The sequence below is a fragment of the Daucus carota genome, chromosome 2, assembly GCF_001625215.2.
Source record: "Daucus carota subsp. sativus chromosome 2, DH1 v3.0, whole genome shotgun sequence".
In the NCBI taxonomy this organism is placed as follows: Eukaryota; Viridiplantae; Streptophyta; class Magnoliopsida; order Apiales; family Apiaceae; genus Daucus; species Daucus carota.
In genome coordinates, this window is record NC_030382.2 from 20263307 (window position 1) to 20282907 (window position 19601).

At 37.3% G+C, this 19601-nt stretch overlaps 1 long non-coding RNA gene across 5 annotated transcripts; it reads right to left on the reverse strand.

Moving 5' to 3' along the window:
* Positions 1 to 4147: 4147 nt before the first annotated feature.
* On the reverse strand, positions 4148 to 7295 carry LOC108206986 (uncharacterized). 5 transcript variants are annotated; one of them, XR_001804202.2, is made up of 6 exons: positions 7113 to 7295; positions 6978 to 7010; positions 6712 to 6868; positions 5479 to 5818; positions 5176 to 5309; positions 4148 to 4524 (listed from the first exon to the last, which is right to left on the reverse strand). It is a non-coding gene; the product is annotated as an uncharacterized LOC108206986 (long non-coding RNA). The 5 variants fall into 5 exon arrangements; XR_001804201.2 differs by having other exon boundaries at positions 6978 to 7114; XR_010288662.1 differs by lacking the exon at positions 4148 to 4524 and adding an exon at positions 4531 to 4720 and having other exon boundaries at positions 6978 to 7114.
* Between the last annotated feature and the right edge of the window lie 12306 nt (positions 7296 to 19601).

Sequence of the window (19601 nt, forward strand, 5' to 3'; positions counted from 1 at the left end):
AATAGAATTTACATCAGCTCAGGGGGAGTAAGTCAAAGTGGATCTACTAGTCATCACACTCAACACAACTATGATTTTGGCGAATCATCAAGATTGAATCTGCCAAGACAAAGGGTATGGAGTAGAGACCATCCTGTTGAACAAGTCATTGGTGATCCAGACACAAGAGTGCAGACTAGAAGAGCAACTCAGAATGAATGCAACTTTGCTGGATTCTTGTCTCAGACAGAACCAAAGAAAGTTGAAGAGGCTCTAAATGATCCAGATTGGGTATCTGCAATGCAGGAAGAACTCAATCAATTCGAAAGGCAGAAAGTTTGGAAGCTAGTGCCAAGACCTAAAGGAAAATGTATAGTTGGCACTAGATGGGTTTTTAGAAACAAACTGGATGAAGATGGTATTGTTACGAGGAATAAGGCAAGACTGGTTGCAAAGGGTTATTCGCAAGAAGAAGGAATTGATTATGATGAAACCTATGCTCCAGTTGCTAGGCTTGAAGCAATCAGGATGTTCTTAGCATTTGCTGCACACTCCAACTTCAAAGTATATCAGATGGATGTGAAAAGTGCATTCCTGAATGGTGATCTGGAAGAGGAAGTCTATGTTGAACAACCCCCTGGGTTTGAAGACAAAGAATTTGAAGACTTCGTATACTTTCTCTTCAAAGCCCTTTATGGCCTAAAGCAAGCCCCTCGAACCTGGTATGACACTCTTTCCAAGTTCTTACTTGAAAATGGTTTCACCAGAGGTATCATCGATAAAACTCTTTTCCATAAAAAGCATAAAGATGATATAATTCTTGTACAAGTATATGTCGACGACATTATATTTGGTTCTACTAATGATCTTTTATGCGAGAGATTTGCTAAGCTAATGCAGAGCAGGTATGAGATGAGCATGATGGGAGAATTGTCCTTCTTCCTAGGACTTCAAGTTATTCAGAAGCCTGACGGTATTTTTATCTGCCAATCTAAATACATCAAGGATCTTCTGAAGAAATATGGAATGGAAGAAGCATCTACTGCCAAAACCCCTATGCCAACTGCTGTCAAACTTGATCAGGACAAATCTGGTAAGTCAGTTGACATCACGAAGTATCGAGGTATGATTGGCTCTCTCTTGTACTTAACTGCCAGTAGACCAGATATCATGTTCGCAACTTGTTTATGTGCTAGATTCCAGGCTGATCCTAAAGAGTCTCATCTTATAGCTGTTAAGCGTATTTTTAGGTATCTTAAGGGAACCCCCAATCTAGGGATTTGGTACCCTAAAGATACAGGTTTTGATCTAATTGGCTATACAGATTCTGACTTTGCAGGATGTAAGATTGATAGGAAAAGTACTTCAGGAAGCTGTCAGTTTCTTGGACGAAGGTTGGTGTCATGGTATAGCAAGAAGCAACACTCCGTGTCCACGACTACAGCGGAAGCTGAATACATAGCTGCTGGAAGTTGCTGTGCTCAAATCTTGTGGATGAGGAATCAACTACAAGATTATGGACTCATGTTGGATAAAATTCCGATTCTGTGTGATAACACGAGTGCCATTGCCATTGCCAACAATCCTGTTCAACACACCAGGACAAAGCATATTGATATCAGGTATCATTTCCTTCGCGAGCATGTCATGAATGGAACAGTAGAGTTACACTTTGTACCTACTGATCAACAAATTGCAGACATCTTCACTAAACCACTAGACGAATCCACTTTCTCTAGACTGGTTGGTGAACTTGGGATGTTAAATATGTCTAATTAATTAGACAAGAAATAACTGCAATTTGTTCGTAAGTTCACAAGTTTTAAAATGTACATATTTTCAGGACTTGTGAATTTACAAAGTGCATCCAGTATTTTACATAATTTTCTGATAATTAGTTTTAATTATTTGCCATGATTTATATGATTGGCATGATTCTATGTGATTAATTGCTAAGTGGTAGATATTTAAAATTAATTTTCTTGAATTATTTAAGTGCTTATATTCAATTAATGAATATTAGTGTTTATTTGATTCATATTTTAATTATACTTGATTAATGGACTTGAAGCAATTCAAATTATTTTAATATATCCATTAATTAATTTTAATTAAAATACCTGCAGCATAATTAATTAAATTTTGTTTGACTAAAGTTAATTTAGCTATAACTTCATTTAATTTAATAGTGGTTTTTCTGTATTTATGTGTTTTTGGAAATTATCTCTAAAAATACTAAGTACTAAGCTTTGCTGAGAGTTGGCGCAATCTCTGACTTTGTCAAAGTCAAGAGTTGCGCCTCAACTCTATAAACAGTTGTACTATTCTTGTTACTTAGAATTTTCAAAGTGGTTAGTATGTACAGAGTCAAGCGCAACATTTGACTTTCCAGTCAAATATTGCGCCCCTGAGCTCTCTCTTATGTATATATACTGATATCTCACTTAGATTTATTCTAAGTGACTGAATGTTGCGCCTCTATACACTGTGTTGTGTATAGAGGGCATTTTGCTCCTTTTAATAGTCGCGCTTTGTCTGTACTCTGTGTACAGCATAAGGGGCAACTTGGTAATTAACCAAGTTGCGCCCTTTCCCCTACTGACTATATGTACCAACACTTGTGTTTTTCTTCTTCTCAGTTTAGTGCATACATACGCATATACACACATAGTGAAGCTCTCCCTGCCATTTTCAAACCACCGAACTCGAGATTTCTAAATCTCAAATACACCGACCAAACTCTGTCCATTTACTGATCTGAGACCAGATTTGAGACCCCCTCGTTAAGAGCTTTACTTACACTAGCAATCTTGGCCCGTGCTTCGCACACGGTAACGATTGAATTTCAATATTTAAATAATTAATTTTAACGTGTTCTTATTTCTTAATTGTAATTGTGACATAGACTAATAATATGTATATTCACAGTGCTACGAATCATAGATATTATTCGTTCAATTATTTTAATTTCTTATTATTTGTGTTTGTCTTTCATTTTGAATTTTATAAATTTTTTTTTTTCCTATATAAATTATCATAGTTATGTGTGTCTTGAAATATTATATCATAGATTTTTCAAGAAATATTTAATAGGAGAAACATTAACTAACCGTTGTGAAGATTTTTTTACCCGTGCTTCGCATACATTAATATTAGTATATTTGTTTCGGTTTTTAAATACATTCTTTAGTTGTGTTATTTTTTTGTCGTTCTTTTATTTGCTTTATCACCTGTCAATAATTATTAAAATTATGTAATTAGTAAAACAAATAAAACAAAAATGAAAAGAGAAAGCCTCTCATTTATAAAATTTTAACCACATAAGGAATTGCATTGATATATTAGGTTATATTATAAAAATATAATAAAAGGATAGATTAGTATATATTTGATATTTTCAAAAGTATATTTAATATATAATGAAATAAAAATAATTTGTTTGTAATCCTTTTAATTTATATTAAAAAAAATTTGCAAAGCGGTATTATAATTATATATCATAAATAATCAAATCTTTGGAATAGTTTAATAACATATAGTAAACGGGTCCAGATGCACAGTATATGTATGCTGTGGAGCTGTTAAAAAACATACAGGTTCCTGGCCGTTGGATGCATATTCAGCTGCCAGGATTAAAACAAAATTTTAATATGTCCCCTGTCAGCCGGACATATTAAAACTTTGTTTTAATCCTGGCCGCCGGATATGCATCTAACGGTCAGGAACCTGTATGTTTTTTAACAGTTCCACAGCATACATATGCTGTGGACCTGGACCGATAGTAAACTTATTTAAAAATGCATAATCATCAAATATAATTTACCTGCCTAGAACTGAAAATAATCAAAGAACTTAGTTTTGTTGGGTCCTGTATAATTTACATAACTTACAAAATTAATATTATATATATAGTATAATATAATATAATATAACTCATTGAGAAAATGAACAATTCATATTTTTAGATTTTTTTTTCTTCATCTAATTATTAAACACTCTAATTAATTTTAAAAACTTAAATACAACAATCTAATGTAAACATATTTTTGGATATTTACGTCAAATTAAAAAATAAGAATTGAAAATTTCTTTCAAAATCGCAATAAAAAATTAAAACATTATGATTTGTTTATACTAAAAATGGATCCAAATTATAAAACTCACAAAGAATAAACAACCTTTGTTTTATAACGATCAAATATTTTTATGTAAAAAAACATTAGACACTTAACTATTACCAACAACTATTACAGGAAGAAAAACACTCAGTGCTTTCTTAGACGAAACACAGCAGAATTATAGTGATTTGATTATTGCATCAAGGTCTTCTTCAAATAAAGGACAGTTTATCTGCATTTGTCGGTGAAAGTTTGATTCTGTTCGGCCATAGGTTGTGTGCTTAGGCTGAGTTTTATGGAGGTAAGCAAAATTCACATCACTGCTAGAGCAAAGCTATCTGGTTCTGATGTCTCTGGCGTCAAGGTGATCAATTGCTTGTGAAGTCCTGAGTGCCACACGGTAGGTTAAAACTACTGCCTGAACTACCTGCAATACAAATTCATAGCAATTTGTAAGTGATCCATCACACTCATCTATCATGTCACTAATGTCATGCTTCAAGATCAATAATGAGGTGATTTGTGCTCCATAAATTCCTCAAAATTTCAATATAAGTTAAAATTTTGATCCAACTATCCTTTGCGCATCTATAGATTCCTCGCTCCATTTTAAGAATCTGGGCCTGCATGTTTAATAACATAAACTGGATAGAGTTTAAGAGCGTGGATAGACTTCAACACTATCAATGACATTCTTTCCACTGCTATTAGATCTCACGCTCTTACATGACATTATGCCTTTTGTAAGACCAAGCGTGATCTTAGGTGTGATTGTGGAATGCAATCCTGACAACAGTATAGTATAAAAAAAATAACTTTTGTAAGCTAGAAATTACGCAAGCCAAATCTAAATTAAAAAACTATACAACATCTCAATTATCTTCACCCAATGCTCAAAAATATGTGATACATCAGTAATACAATGATGGAAAAAGATGTGATGCATCAGACGTACGAAGAAGATGGAGGACGATTATTTACACAAACCTACACAAACTCCATTTTAAGATTAGTTATATATAATTCTTTCTTTTTTGCACAGAAAGGAACTGACCGATGCAGCAATAAACAGGTGTACCTTGTAGGTCGTAGCTTCTCCACTCTGGCTATACCATTTTAGTAATTTTGACAAATCGACCAGATCTAGCTGCGTCAACTCAATGAACATGATGAGGCCAAAATTGCCATCATCAATAATTTCCTCTCTTTCACCTGTCCCAATAAATATTAATAAATTACTAAAGAAATATTTGCAAGATACGTACTTCATATGAGGGCATCAGAACATAATTTGTGAAGAAATGATACTTATCAAATATCAGATTATGCTAGTTTGCAAATCCAAATGAATAAAATATTTATTAAACAACGCTAAACTGACCATCTGACTATTTGGAGTAGACTAAGCAGCACTGAATAAAGCACTGGTGGCAAGGCTAGAGAATTGATTCAACTGATTTCCTCGTTAAGTTGGCTTTGCCCGAGGCCATGTTGCATAGATCCAGAAGGTAGCTGCCTACTCTGAAATTGTTGTGATCCCATTGGCTGAGAGAATTGCATTTGGTGTTGAGAGTGCATCTGGAAATAGTTTGATTTAAAAACTCAACAAACTATTTACTGACATCTCAGAGTAAGAGCACAACCTCCCAGCTCCCTCTCATTCAATCTCCCAGCAAAAACCAGCAAATTCATAATTAAGGGAACCAAGGGCCACCATGCCTCTGCAGGATATATTAATCATATATTACACCCAAACACATATATCACCTCAAAAAGGCATAAATAACGAAATTATATCAGACATTTTTACTTTTCCAAGGATGTCCAAAAGATAGGTAAAGGTCTTTGGTGCAAGACCGCATGTTCACAAACATATATTTTAGCCAGTGAAGATCAAATTCACACTCTAATAAAATTTCCATAGCTAAAAAGTAGAACCTTTAGAATCATTGTTAGTCCTTGGATAACATTTGTACTCACCTCAACAGCCAATTGTTTTTTGAGTTATATGATTCTAAATAAATAGGTGTTTATATTATATTTATTTATCCATTTGTACTGCTAATTTCTAATCTTGTTTTTGGTTAGCACTCAGCATTTTTGGCAGGACAGTAGAATAAACAGAACTAATCTGTTAGGATATTAAGTAAAGTTCCTAATTTCTACTCCACAAACTTTGTTCTCTTGCAGTACAGGAACTTTTCAGATATCACTTGCTCTTTTTCCCCAAAACATTCATGTTCATCAATAGGCTATCTCTTTAAAAGAATTTATATCTTTTAACATGACCACAGTCACAGACTACCTCTTAAGAAAAATTCAACTTGCATCATACAGCAGATACCACATTCCCGACAATTCTCAAGTATATAACGTCCCTATATTCCACAATGTCCATATCCATAAATTAAACCAATATTATTACAGTCGAAAAAAAGAACCTAATATCTGAGTGAAAAATAATAAACACATACAAATCCATCTCCGAAGCAGCATAGTACACAGACCAGGAACATATCTCGGCATTCGTTTATACAAAATCAAATAACAAAAACAGTTGTTGTAGAATAATTGTAAGCCTAGAATTCAATAAAGAGGGATAGAATGAAGATACCAGATTTCATGTCGACGCGCTTTACTCTCCCGTACTTGGAAAACAAACGCTCCAGGTCCGATTGGCGAATTTCGACCTCGAAATTTCCGCAAAAAACAGGCCTTCATCTTTCCCCGATTCAAAACAATCCCCTTCATAAAGGTACCACATCTAACCCCTGAATACAGAAAGGAAAATGTAAAGATTATTCCAGGTACCACGACAATCTTGACTTTAATACACACGAAACGAAAAGCAAGAAGGTAGCTGTAAAAATATTTGCATACCTCGAACTGAAGAGGCTCAAAGAGTAGATTGGCCTGCCATGATGCAGTGACTCAGACCCCAAACATAAAACATTAAGTAATGATTACAAAGGGAAAGCAAAATCTATCACAAAGCATAGAGCAACACAAACACACCTTTAGCCTCCGTTGAAGACATATGATTACAGTTATGCTGATTAGGTTTAAGAAAAATTTGAATTTTGAATCGAAAGAGTGTTGGACATGGGAAGTAGTTTTACAACGTAAATGGGAGCTAAAAACGTGGCGTGACTTGTTCTGCAGTTTCAAAACTTCCGGTATAACCCATTTAAGTCTGGGTCATAAACAGAAACAACATGAAAATAAATGAAAATGGGTATGAATCGTATCCATTTTCAATAGGACTATCCGGCTTACATGGAAAAAGACTAAAGCGTCCCTGAGTTGTGTGTAGTAGTTAGAAAATAGAAGGGTATACTTCGTCTTTTGCCAGATGCTTTGTATTCACAAATTAGGATTATATAGATATAAATCTTTTAACGATCCATTATGCTTTTTCGAGAGGGTTTTTGAAGCCTTTTCGAATTCTAGGACAGATTTCTACGTGATTTTAGTGTCGAAAATTTGCGAAGCCGATCCCATAATTCTTAGAATTTCGAGAGGAACAACATACTTGAATTTCATCGAATTCTAAAATTCTTGGAATTAGGGTTTTACGGAGCGTTATTAATTAATTATTTTCGTGACATAAGTTGAAATTTGTTAGTTATTTTTTCGTGAAACGAAATTTATAATCATTTTTAATTCTAATTAAAAATGGCTGCAAATTTTGAGATTCCGAAAACAAATTTCACTATTGTTGAGAATAATAATTTAATTACGCAAGCGAATTATCGACGCTGGGTTCGATATATGTCTGAATTTTCATTTGCTAGATTTGCTATGACAGAATCAGTATACCTTAACAAATCTCTACTTCGAGATTTTCTGTCTTCTATCTCTGTTGTAAATGAAGAACAGGTATTTGGACTCAAGTGTGTCATTCAGGGACGAACACTAATGATAACTGAACACACCCTGAACAATGCACTCCATCTGCCAACTGATAACTTTGAAGCTGTTCCAGGCAGGGCTGAAAGAATAAACTTTTTCTTTGCTATTCACTGCCAGAGGGAGAATGGTGATCTTCCAGGAAAGATGTACGTCAAGCATTTACCTCGAGAATGGAATTTCTTCTTTAATTCCATCTCTCATGTGTTTGCACCAAAGACTGGAGGGTTCCATGGCATCACTACTTTCAATCAAGAAATTGGGATTGCCATTGCACAGAATACAAGGATAAATCTGGGACACCTAATCATGGGAGTTTTTCAGGACTCCTTAAGGAAAAACAGGAATGTACTTCTCTATCCTCGGTTCTTCCAGATAGTGCTGAACCAACTGCTGAATCCTGCTGAAAGAGCTGTCTATCCTAATATAGACAATGTCATATGCTCTTTCATGACTACAAGGGTGATCTCTATGCTGGAGAACCATCAGAACTACACCAACAATGAGGATGTGGTCCTTACGGAGGCAATGCAAGAATTTTTAAACAACCAGAACTTGCCTCCACCACATATTCAGAATGTTGCTGATCCAGTAATTCCTGAAGAGGAGGTTCCTGAAGGACAAGCTGAAGAAGTCACTGAGCCACCTAGTCAAGCCAATATTCCTGAGGCTCAAACTTCTCAAGTGGAAGAGGAAGTGATAGTGGAAGATGCAGAGACATCCTCAGACAACAATACTCAATCTGAAGGAGAGGATTCCTTGCAGGATAATTCCACTGATTCTGAAGATGAAGTGGATAGCCCTGCTCAAACCACTGCAGCTGCACCTTCTAATGATGTGATGGTGGATGTTGATGAGCTTTTCTCCAACACTTACAATCCACTGCTACAGTCAGGTATCCCTTCTGACTCTGACAACTTGTCATTTAGTGCACCTGATTGGGTTCAGAATCTTTTGGATTCCAATCAGCTATCACCACCTATCACAAATGCCAGTGAATTTGAAATCCCCCAAATTCATAACCAAGGCATCACTTCACAAATCCATGAAGCACAAACTTCTCAACCCCTCAGCCAACCACTTATTATCTCTGAGAGAGAGGGAGAAAGTGCCTTAAGTGCACCACACAAGGAGATTGTTTCTGAAGCTGCAGCTCTGTCTCCTAATCAGGAAAGCAAAATAGAACCTGAGACAACTGCAGATCTGTCTATTTCTTCACCGCCTCAGCCACATGATATTCCAATGCACAGTGAGGTTGCACACACAATTGAAGAATTGACGGTTGCTAACACTTTGTCGTCCATGTCAGGGATAGACACTGTTGTTTCTGATCCTATTCAGGGTCAAGTGCCTTCACAGGCTTCTGGGGGAAACTTGGATGAATTGCCATATTCTCCATCCTTGTCTACCCCCCTGGGAGGAACATTCCCAGATCCCTTAAGGGACTCTTCACCTCTCGAAGGTGAACGGCAATCTGTTTCTGAGCCCTTCATATCAGGAAGTGTGCCAGTTATAGAGGACTTGTCACAAAGTCATTCGCCGTCAAAGGCAGTTGTGGGAAACCAGGGTGCTACGCCTATTCAAGGATCACATCCTTCGAGCCCTGTGTCTACCCACCCTGAGATTCCAACTCAGGATCCAACTAAGGACTCACTACCTTCGAGTAGTTGGCAACTTGTTTCTAATGACTCAGATTCATCTGACGAGGAAACTGAGGACGAAGGTTCACGAACCTTCATTGCACCTTCTGTGACCTCTCTAGAAGAGGCTAAGAAGATTTCTTCTGCAGGTACACTTCAGGATGCTGGGACTTCTTTGAGTGAGAGGGAAACACCTACAGGACTTGCTATACAGAAACCCTCTGACCCACTGAGTGATCTAGTCTTGAGTGATATGAGAGAAACACCTGTAGAACGAACTAGTGAGAACCCCACAACCCAACCTACACTTGAATCTACTATTCCAACTGTATCTGTGATAGAATTTGAAGCTCTGAAGTTCAAAGTTCAACATCTTGAAGCTGAGAATCTTGTTCTACGGGAGGAGTTAGTGGAAATCAAATCAACAATGGAACAAAGGTTGGCTGCTCTTGAAGCTAAATTGCTGGCATCTCAACCTTCCAGAGAGGATTACTCAACTGAGGGGGAGAGAGCAGCAGAAAAAGCAAAGGGAAAAAGGGTGATCACAGGGGTGTCTGAAGAACTGATTGATTCTGCTCTTAAACATCAATTCAGTTACAGTCATGATGAATACATCCCTGAGTTTGTGGATGACAAAGTGATAAGGATGGTTGGTGCTGAGAATGATGATCTAGAAGAAGGAGAAATCCCAGACAATGAAGTCTTTGCTGATGAACTTGCATATCACAATGACATCTTCCCTCCTGAAGAACTTGAAATTGCAAATCCACAAGATATTGCTGATGTTTCTAGGGATTATGCTGAGCAAAGGAGAGCAAGGGAGAAGTTAGAAAACCAAAGACGGATTCGAAGAGAAAGGAGACTTGCCAACTTACACAAAGATGGAGATGAATGGGACATTGCTAGATCTGTGTTTGATTTTCCAGAGGTCACTCAAGACAATGATGATGACGAAGTAAAAGATATCTTTGACTCCTTCAGGAACAACTACAAAGATTTACATGATTATCACGAGGTGTTAAATGATATCATTTCTACTGTGTCAGTTGCTGTTCTTCCAAGGAGAGGATGGATGGTCAACATCTCATTTGAACTACAGAAAGAAGGCCATGGACTCAAACATGTTTCAAGTCAGTTTCTCAGAGATCTCTCTCTAACTGAATTGTTTGTGGTAAGGAATAAGATCATCTCAACAGGGAGGAAGCACAATGAAGTTTTCAGAGATATGGTGGAAGAATGGATCACTGATATTGGACTGGAGATTCATGACAAGCCTTCAATTATCAAGTATTTCAAGGATGGTATGATTCAGAGTATTGGACTCACTGATGAAGCATTGTCAACTTACAATCCTCGTATACTGAAATATCTGGAAGCTCAAGTCAGGGAAAAGTGCTCAAGGACAAGCAAGGGAAGACTAACTGCTGAACTGCTATATGCTTATCGTCTGAACTTTGCTGCTCTGAGAGATTTAGACCTATCAGCCATCAATCGTCAACCACCATATCCACTGCCTCCACTTAACCCTGAAGTTCCTGAAAATCCAAAAGCTCCTGTTGTCACTTACAATCCTACTTTAGTGATATTCAAAAAGAAGAAAGACTCTGAGGCCACTGCTATACCACTTACAGAAATTGGAAAATTCTCTTCCAAAAGAATCATTCGTGCTGTTGCTGCTGCTAAGTTGTCAGTTGTGAAAGAAGACAAGAGTGTGCTCAAAGATTTGATTGATCTTCTAGAGATAAGAAAAGCTGTAGAGACTGTTCACAACACTTCAAGGGTTCGTGCTCATCCATCAAGAATCATCATGAAAATTGAAGGAATGGAGCTGAATGTCACTTTTAAGAAGTTGAAGAAGATGGTTCATGTCCAAACCTTAGAGAAGATGAAGAAAAATCTAGAGCAACCTCCACCTGAGAATACACTGGAGCAGGTGGCACTGAGTACTATCACTGCAAGGATTGAAGAAATTGAGAACAAACTCACTCAGAAGAAAGAGGAGGAAGCTGCAAAGAGAAGAGCAGAACAAAAGCTGATTAATGCAAGAGCCAAGAAGCCAAGGAGAGATTAGTTCAGGCTAGAGGAACAATGGCTGCTTGTATTTACTTTTGATTTCTGGAAAATGTAAGATATAATCCAGACTGTACTTAGTATTATTTCCTGTTTAAATTAGTATGCTTTTTCATTGTGTCAGTTGAGTTATCCTCTTAAAGGATTTGCTTGTCGAACACTAACAATCAAATAGGGGGAGATTGTAAAGCATAATGTAACGTAAATGTAATTACGATAACTCAACACAACAAAAGACAGGAAACAATACGTAAGTATAATACAGGAATCTACAGGTTGGAGATTCGATACGAACAGACAAAAACAATTAAGATATCTGAGACGAGCATCCGTCCACTGAAAGAAGTTCATTAACATGTTCAAGCCTCAGTGAAGAATAAAGCACAATCAGTTTCTGCTATCAAAATTGCCTGAAGATCAAGTATCAAAGACCAGAAGATTCCAGTATATTTAATTTGATTATTTATAATCAAATTTATCGAAGCAACACCTAACCCGGAATGACTGATCAAGTATATTATCAAGCAAAGGATTCAAAGAATTATTTCAGTTCTAGTCGTTCGTAAACCAGACCAGTGCACAGGACGTCAGGACGTACGAAAGTATTCAGTGGATTCGATCAACGAATTAATTGATCAAGTTAATCGAGCTGCTCCAGGATATTGTGTCAAAGAACTCATTGTTATGTATATGTATATATATATATATATATATATATTAATTGTGAATTACCTGAATTTAATTAAATTAAATTCAAGTAATTAAATTAACACAATTAATAATATACATATATATATATATATATATATATATATATATATATATTGGTGCAAAATTGGAGTCCAAGGCAAATTGCCTAAGTACTCAACACAAGGGAAAATGGGCGCCATCTTTGACTAAGTCAAAGACTGAAGGTTTTGTGTCAAGGATATTTTCTAAGTGAAGATACAGTACTGAGTATCAAAGGCGCAACCTTTGACCAAAGTCAAAGGCGCAACCTTTGACTCGTCAATTGTGGCGCCAACACAATTCTCATGCCTGGATTTATATTCTAAGTGATATACAGTAGAGGCTGTGCATCCACAGCACTGGAGCGCAACCTTTGACCAAGTCAAAGGTTGCGACTCATATATATATCTCAGCGCAAGTTCAGAAAAATGGCTAAGGCATCACAGTGGAGAATTTGCCTCCTATATGGCGCAAACTTTGACCACGTGGCGCCATCTTTGACTCTGTTCCATATGAAGCGCAACTTTGATACATTCTGGGAGTTAGATTTATTTTGATAAATCAAATCCGTCCAGGACGAACTCAAGTCGTCCAGGACGAACTCGTTAACCATGGTTAGTTGTTGGAAAGCCTATAAATAGAGCTTTGTAGTTTCATTTGAAACTAACTACACACTTTGTAAGTGCACACACTATACACATTCTCGAGAGTTAAATTAGAATATCGTTTTTATCGAGAGTTTGTAAAAGAGTGATTGTAGTCTCTGCAGCCGACACTTGTGTTGGAATTTGTAGCACCCGAGGATTATTTCTAATACAAGAATATTCCCCGACTTGCTGGAGTTATTTATTTACGATTGATTTAACATGGACTGAAACAAGATTATCCGCAATTAAATTAAATCGAAGAAATTGGTAAGACGTATTCAACCCCCCCCTTCTACGTCTGATTGGACCTAACAGAGGCCCTGATCGCTGGATTGAGGCTAAAGGAGATGAAAGTTGATAACCTGGATATATACAGCGACTCGTTGTTGGTGGTAGAACAAGTAAGAGGAGGATTCCAATGGAATGGGATCCAAACTGATGCTTATATTCAATTGTGCAGGCGTCTGATGGGGTGTTTTAAGGAGGTGCATCTCGAAAGGATCCCGAGGGAGTTCAACCAAAATGCAGATGCACTAGCAAAATTGGCCTCTCAAAAGGAAGCTGTCCTCCTAGGGGTCATCCCCTTAGAAACTTTAAAGAGGCCTAGCGTGCCCGCGATTGAGGAGACAGGGGAGGCTGTGATAATGGTAATCGGTGATAATGGGGAGACTTGGATGACCCCTATTCTGGAATATCTCAAGGAGGGCACCCCCCCGGAAGACAAAAATGAGGCTAGACGCCTTAGGTATAAAGCAGCTCATTATGTGATCTATGACAATGTCCTTTACAGGAGAGGCTTCAACTCTCCTTTCCTCAAATGTATCGATGGAGATGAATGCACTTACATCATGAGGGAGATACATGAAGGAATCTGTGGCAATCACTCGGGGGGTGGATCCCTCGCTCAGAAAATCATGCACCAAGGGTATTATTGGCCCACTATAAGACAGGATGCTCAGGTTTTTGCTCGTAGCTGCAACAGGTGCCAGAGGTATGCCAACTATAGTAATCTGCCGGCGACTAGGCTCACTTCACTATCTAGCCCTTGGCCCTTTGCAATGTGGGGAATGGACTTGATTGGTGAACTACCTAAGGCCAAGGGAGGTTTCAAATATGTTGTGGTGGCCGTAGAATATTTCACCAAATGGGCAGAGGCTGAGCCTCTAGCCACTATCTCTGCTAAAAAGATTAAGGACTTTGTGCACAAGTCCATTGTGTGCCGATACGGGATCCCCTACAAGCTCATCTCTGATAATGGCAAACAGTTTGACAGCAAAGAGCTGCGGGACTTTTGTGAGGCATTGGGCATCAAGAAAGACTTCTCTGCGGTATGCCACCCTCAATCCAATGGCCAGACTGAAAGGCATATGTTAAGCCTATTTGTATTTAAGAGGAATCAACTCAACTCTGATAAGAAAGCAAGTAAATAGCAAGTACTGTTATCCGGAATCCGTACGAAGAACGTCAAATGATTTATTGAAGATTTTATGTCAGAAGAATTTCAGGATGCTGCTGCAAACCACTGGAAGAAGTTCATTAATATGATCAAGCCTCAGTGTACAAATAATCTTTTGTAGCACGTCCAGAAGATCAGAAGGTATAAAGTTTAAATACTTTATTTATTCAGAAGATTCCATATTGTGTCAACAAATGAAGAAGAACTAAGAAGACGAAGAATCGACGAACAAGCCACTGCCTAATTGTTTAATTGACAAGGAATATTTAATTCAGCTAGTTACAGATGAACCAGACAGTACATTTGTGTATCAGCTCATCCGGTTAAATATTCTGAGTCAAGAGAAGGTGGTCGTTCAATCAAGTCGAAGATCATAATTGTTTAAAGAAGACTGAAGACTCTGCTGAAGAAGGAAAAGGATAATTAATTTTCTAGTTAATTATTTCACTTCTCAAAATAATTATATTGGATGTGTAATTTATTTATTAAATTAATTCTATCTCGAATTAATTTAATTTATGAATCTATGCATTTAAAATAATTAAGTGAATATTAATTGGTTAATTAATTAAAGGGAAAATGGATTGTCTACTTGAAATACACAAGGAAAGACAATCTATTTGATTGTCTAGTTGAAAAACAAGAAGGAAAGACAATCTAATCGATTGTCTAAGTGTTTAAGTACAAGGAAAGACAATCCAAGGCATTGTCTTGCTAAAACAAGCAAGGTAAGACAATCCATTGGATTGTCTTGCTGTTTTAAGCAAGGTAAGACAATCCAAAGGATTGTCTTACCGCCTGTTGCCTTCTCACAACACGGCAAGACAATCTCCTAGATTGTCTTACCGCCTTTCTCCTCCTCCTTGACACGGCAAGACAATCTCTGAGATTGTCTTACCGTTTGTTAGGTCCTGGAACGATTGTAGAAGGGGGGGTTGAATACAATCGTCACTTAAAAATAATCGCGGCGGAATAAATCTGATTGGAATGTAACTTGTTAATCAGATTAAGATTAATTAATATAACAATGTTTTAAGTCGTTATATAATTAATATGGTTCGTTTTAATGTCCACTAGTTCGTAGAATAAATTTGACAGAAAGTATTCTAACTCGGTGGAACAAAACAACCGAATGATCAAAGCACAGTAAACTGTGGTTTTAACGAATAGCAAGTTTAGCACAACTTGAAAGCTTACAAGCACTTTGAACAAGAACAAATGAATGGGGGGAGGCCATATTTATAGGCAAATCCCATGAACTAGGCAAGACAATGGTGCAAAGACAATCTAGTGGTGGCTAAGACAATTTGGCACTTTGTCTTGCCAAAACAAGCAAGGCAAGACAACTTAAGCTAAGGCAAGACAATGAAATGGGAAGGTAAGACAATCTAATGAGAAGGTAAGACAATCTCAAGGATTGTCTTTCCTTCTGTTGGAAGGAAAGGAAAAGGTAAGACAATCATAGTTATTGTCTTACCTTGTTGATTTAACAAGACAAAGCCTTGGATTGTCTTTCCTTTTGATTAAACATTTAGACAATCCTTTAGATTGTCTTTCCTTGTAGTTTTCCAAGTAGACAATCAAATAGATTGTCTTTCCTTGTGTTTTACAAGTAGACAATCCATTTTCCCTTTAATTAATTAACCAATTAATATTCACTTAATTATTTTAAATGCATAAATTCATAAATTAAATTAATTCGAGATAGAATTAATTTAATAAATAAATTACACATCCAATATAATTATTTTGAGAAGTGAAATAACTAATTAGATAATCAATTAACCCTTTTCTTCTTCTTCAGAGTCTTCAGTCTTCTGTAAACAATTAAGATCTTCGACTTGATTGAACGGCCACTTTCTTTTGACGTAGAATATTTAATCAGATGAGCTGATACACAAATGTACTGTCTGGTTCATCTGTAACTAGCTCAATTAAATATTCCTTGTCATTTAAACAATTAAGCTGTGACTTGTTCGTCGATTCTTCGTCTTCTTAGTTCTTCTTCTTCATTTGTTGACACAATATGGAATCTTCTGAATAAAATAAAGTATTGAAACTTTATACCTTCTGATCTTCTGCACGTGCTACAAAAGATTATTTGTACACTGAGGCTTGATCATATTAATGAACTTCTTCTAATGGTTTGCAGCAGCATCCTGAAATTCTTCTGACATAAAATCTTCAATAAGTCATTTGACGTTCTTCGTACGGATTCCGGATAACAGTACTTGCTATTTTCTTGCTTTCTTATCAGAGTTGAGTTGATTCCTCTTAATTACAAATAGGCTTAACATATGCCTTTCAATCTCCCCCTATTTGTTTGTTAACATAACATGCAAATTATCGAGAGGATAACTCAACTAACTGATAAGACAAAGGATTAAACATGGAAAGATAAATAGCAAAAGTTTCTGGTATTCATTAAACATTTACCAGATTTAAACATATAAGTAGATTACAAAAGGGGTGTTCTTTTAGAACATATATTACAATACCCTATATAAATCTACAGATCAACTTCTCCATCTTCAGTATCAAAACTGTGAAGAATAGGAGTTGAAGGTTCTTCCCTGGATGGCTGAGCAGCAGTAGTGGCTTCACCACGTTTCTTCCTTTCATTAGCCAGAGCCAGTTGGTGCATAACTTCCAAATCCACAGGGTCCTCCTGAAAGTCAGCAGGCTGAGTCTTTGTGACTTGCTTCATCTTCCTTGTATATTTGGAAATACCATTCCGAAGACAGTAGTCAGCTATAACTTTATCAGCATCAGCCTTTTCTTTAGAAGCGAATCCCTTGGTTCTCAGGAGAGTAGATGCAAGGATCAGTTGGTTCACAGGGTACTTGGGAAATGACTCATCATTTAGGTACAAGGTATTTATGACGTCGTCATTGATGAACTTCAGACAATAAGGATTCTTGACAATCTGAGGGCTATTGAAATCAGCATGTTCCATCAGCTTGTCTCGAAGGAGTTCATTCAAATTAGAGCTTCGCTTGACTTTGTTACGAAGCACCCACAGCTCAGTTACTGTAAATGACTTTAAGAATTCAACTGAGAGTCTGAATGTCCCGTTTCTCCTTGTGTATACGATGAGTTCCCATTGATCTAGCAGATTCCTGACTGCAACAGTAATGTACCATAACTCAAGAGATAGGGCATGCATAAATAAATCCTCATCAGGGTTTACCTCCCTTAGATCATAGATCAAAGACATGAACTTCTTGTCGTCGAAGGGTTCCCTCTGAGGTCCATTGAAGATTCTGCGAGCAATGTCCCAACTCTTACCAACTTTATATTTAACATCAAGATTCTTTTGCACACAGGCAGCATCATAGATCTTTTGCTTTTCCTTCTTGATTTCCTCTTCTGTAATGAGCTTGTCCTCCAGAAGCTTTTGAAAGTCCCTGAGCTTTCGCTTCCTAGCTTCATTTTCCATCTTGAACTTTTTCACCAACTCTTCATGTTCAAGATCTACAGCTTCCTCTTCAGTCTGGAACACATAATCTTCATCAAATGCACCATCTTCATGATTCTGGCAGTAAGTGGCATCAAACACATCATCATCATCCATTTCCTTAGGAAAGGCATCATAATTGTCTTCCTGTTGATGCATGGGTTGCTTGCCTTTTGACTTTTCAGATTCTCTGCCAGGTGCAGAATCAGAAGTGTTGGTGTTTGTGTTCCCTTTGTTGCTTTGATTGGAGCTGTTTCCTTTGTCTTCTCCTCCCTTGTCTCTATTCTCCCCCTTAGTTGAGGGATCCTCTCTGGAGGTTGGATCATCAGACTTGGAGTTACTGAGAAGTTGATCCAGTTTACTGTCGATTTCATCAAATTTAGACATATAGAGCTCATGGTTGGATCTCATCTCGACAGTTAAACACTGGATATCAGCTCTAAGCTCATCCCTGTAAGTACTGGATGGCTCCTCCTCTACTTTCTTTTCTAAGGTGACCAGTTGTGCACCTTTCAACCTTTCATTCTCCGCAATCATTCTTGCAAGTTCAGCTTGTAACCTTGCAATCTGTTCCTCAAAAAGAGCAGTGTTAGTGTGTGCACTCACCTCACGTACACTCAAAGCTGTTTCACTAGCCTCTCGTGCATGTGTATCGCTCGGTGTTTGCCTTTCATCACTCGAGTCACTCATAGCTCCAGATGTACCTGTATATACTACCAATGTTCCCTGAAATGGGTTCAAAGGTAGTGGAGGAACATATTGTCCTCCGGATGCCATTGACGGCAGATGTACTTGCACATTGCCAAGCAGCTCCTGATCATTAAAGAAAGAATGATCAGCAAATTTTTCATACATAGTTTTGAAAATCTGACCAAAGTAAGCATCCACGTAGATAAAACATTTTAAATACCAATTTTGAACAATAAGGTTTAAATTTGGTAAATAGTGGGTGTCTCACGAAAACATTCTGCAGGTGTATCACTCGACACTCAAAATATCTCTCAGTTTACGGGTAAAGGTTTCACTCACAAGTTCTGTAAGTGTTTCACTCCACACAAATCCTGAGCTTCCAAAGTGTGATGTACCTGCAATTAAGATCACCTTTGCCTCCTCATGGAAGGTCATTGGTGGTGCAATGGGAGTTCGTAATTCCCAGTCCTCGTTAGACTCGTCGGATAAATCCAAGTCATAGTCCACAAGTTGCCAACTACTTTCAGAGAGTAGTAAATCCTTTAAAGGATCCAGAGTTTGATTCTGGGAGGGTCGACAATAGGCCTTTCAATTGCATGAAACCTATGTTTCCCTCAGATACCTGTTAAGGCACTTGATCCTTAGAAGAATCCTCTACCAGAGTAGATTGCCTTTCACCTTCAAGGGTGAAAGATCCCTTTGGGGATCCGGAAATGTTCCTTCCGGGAGGGTAGACAAGGACGTTTTAGATGGCAACGTGTCCAAGTTTCCCTCGGATGCCTATGAAGGCACTTGGTTCAATTAAGAACCAGCAATTCCAGTGTCTATCCCTGATATGGACGACAAAGTTATTGCAACCGTCAATTACTTGAATAATTACAAATCACATAAATATTCACAATATTA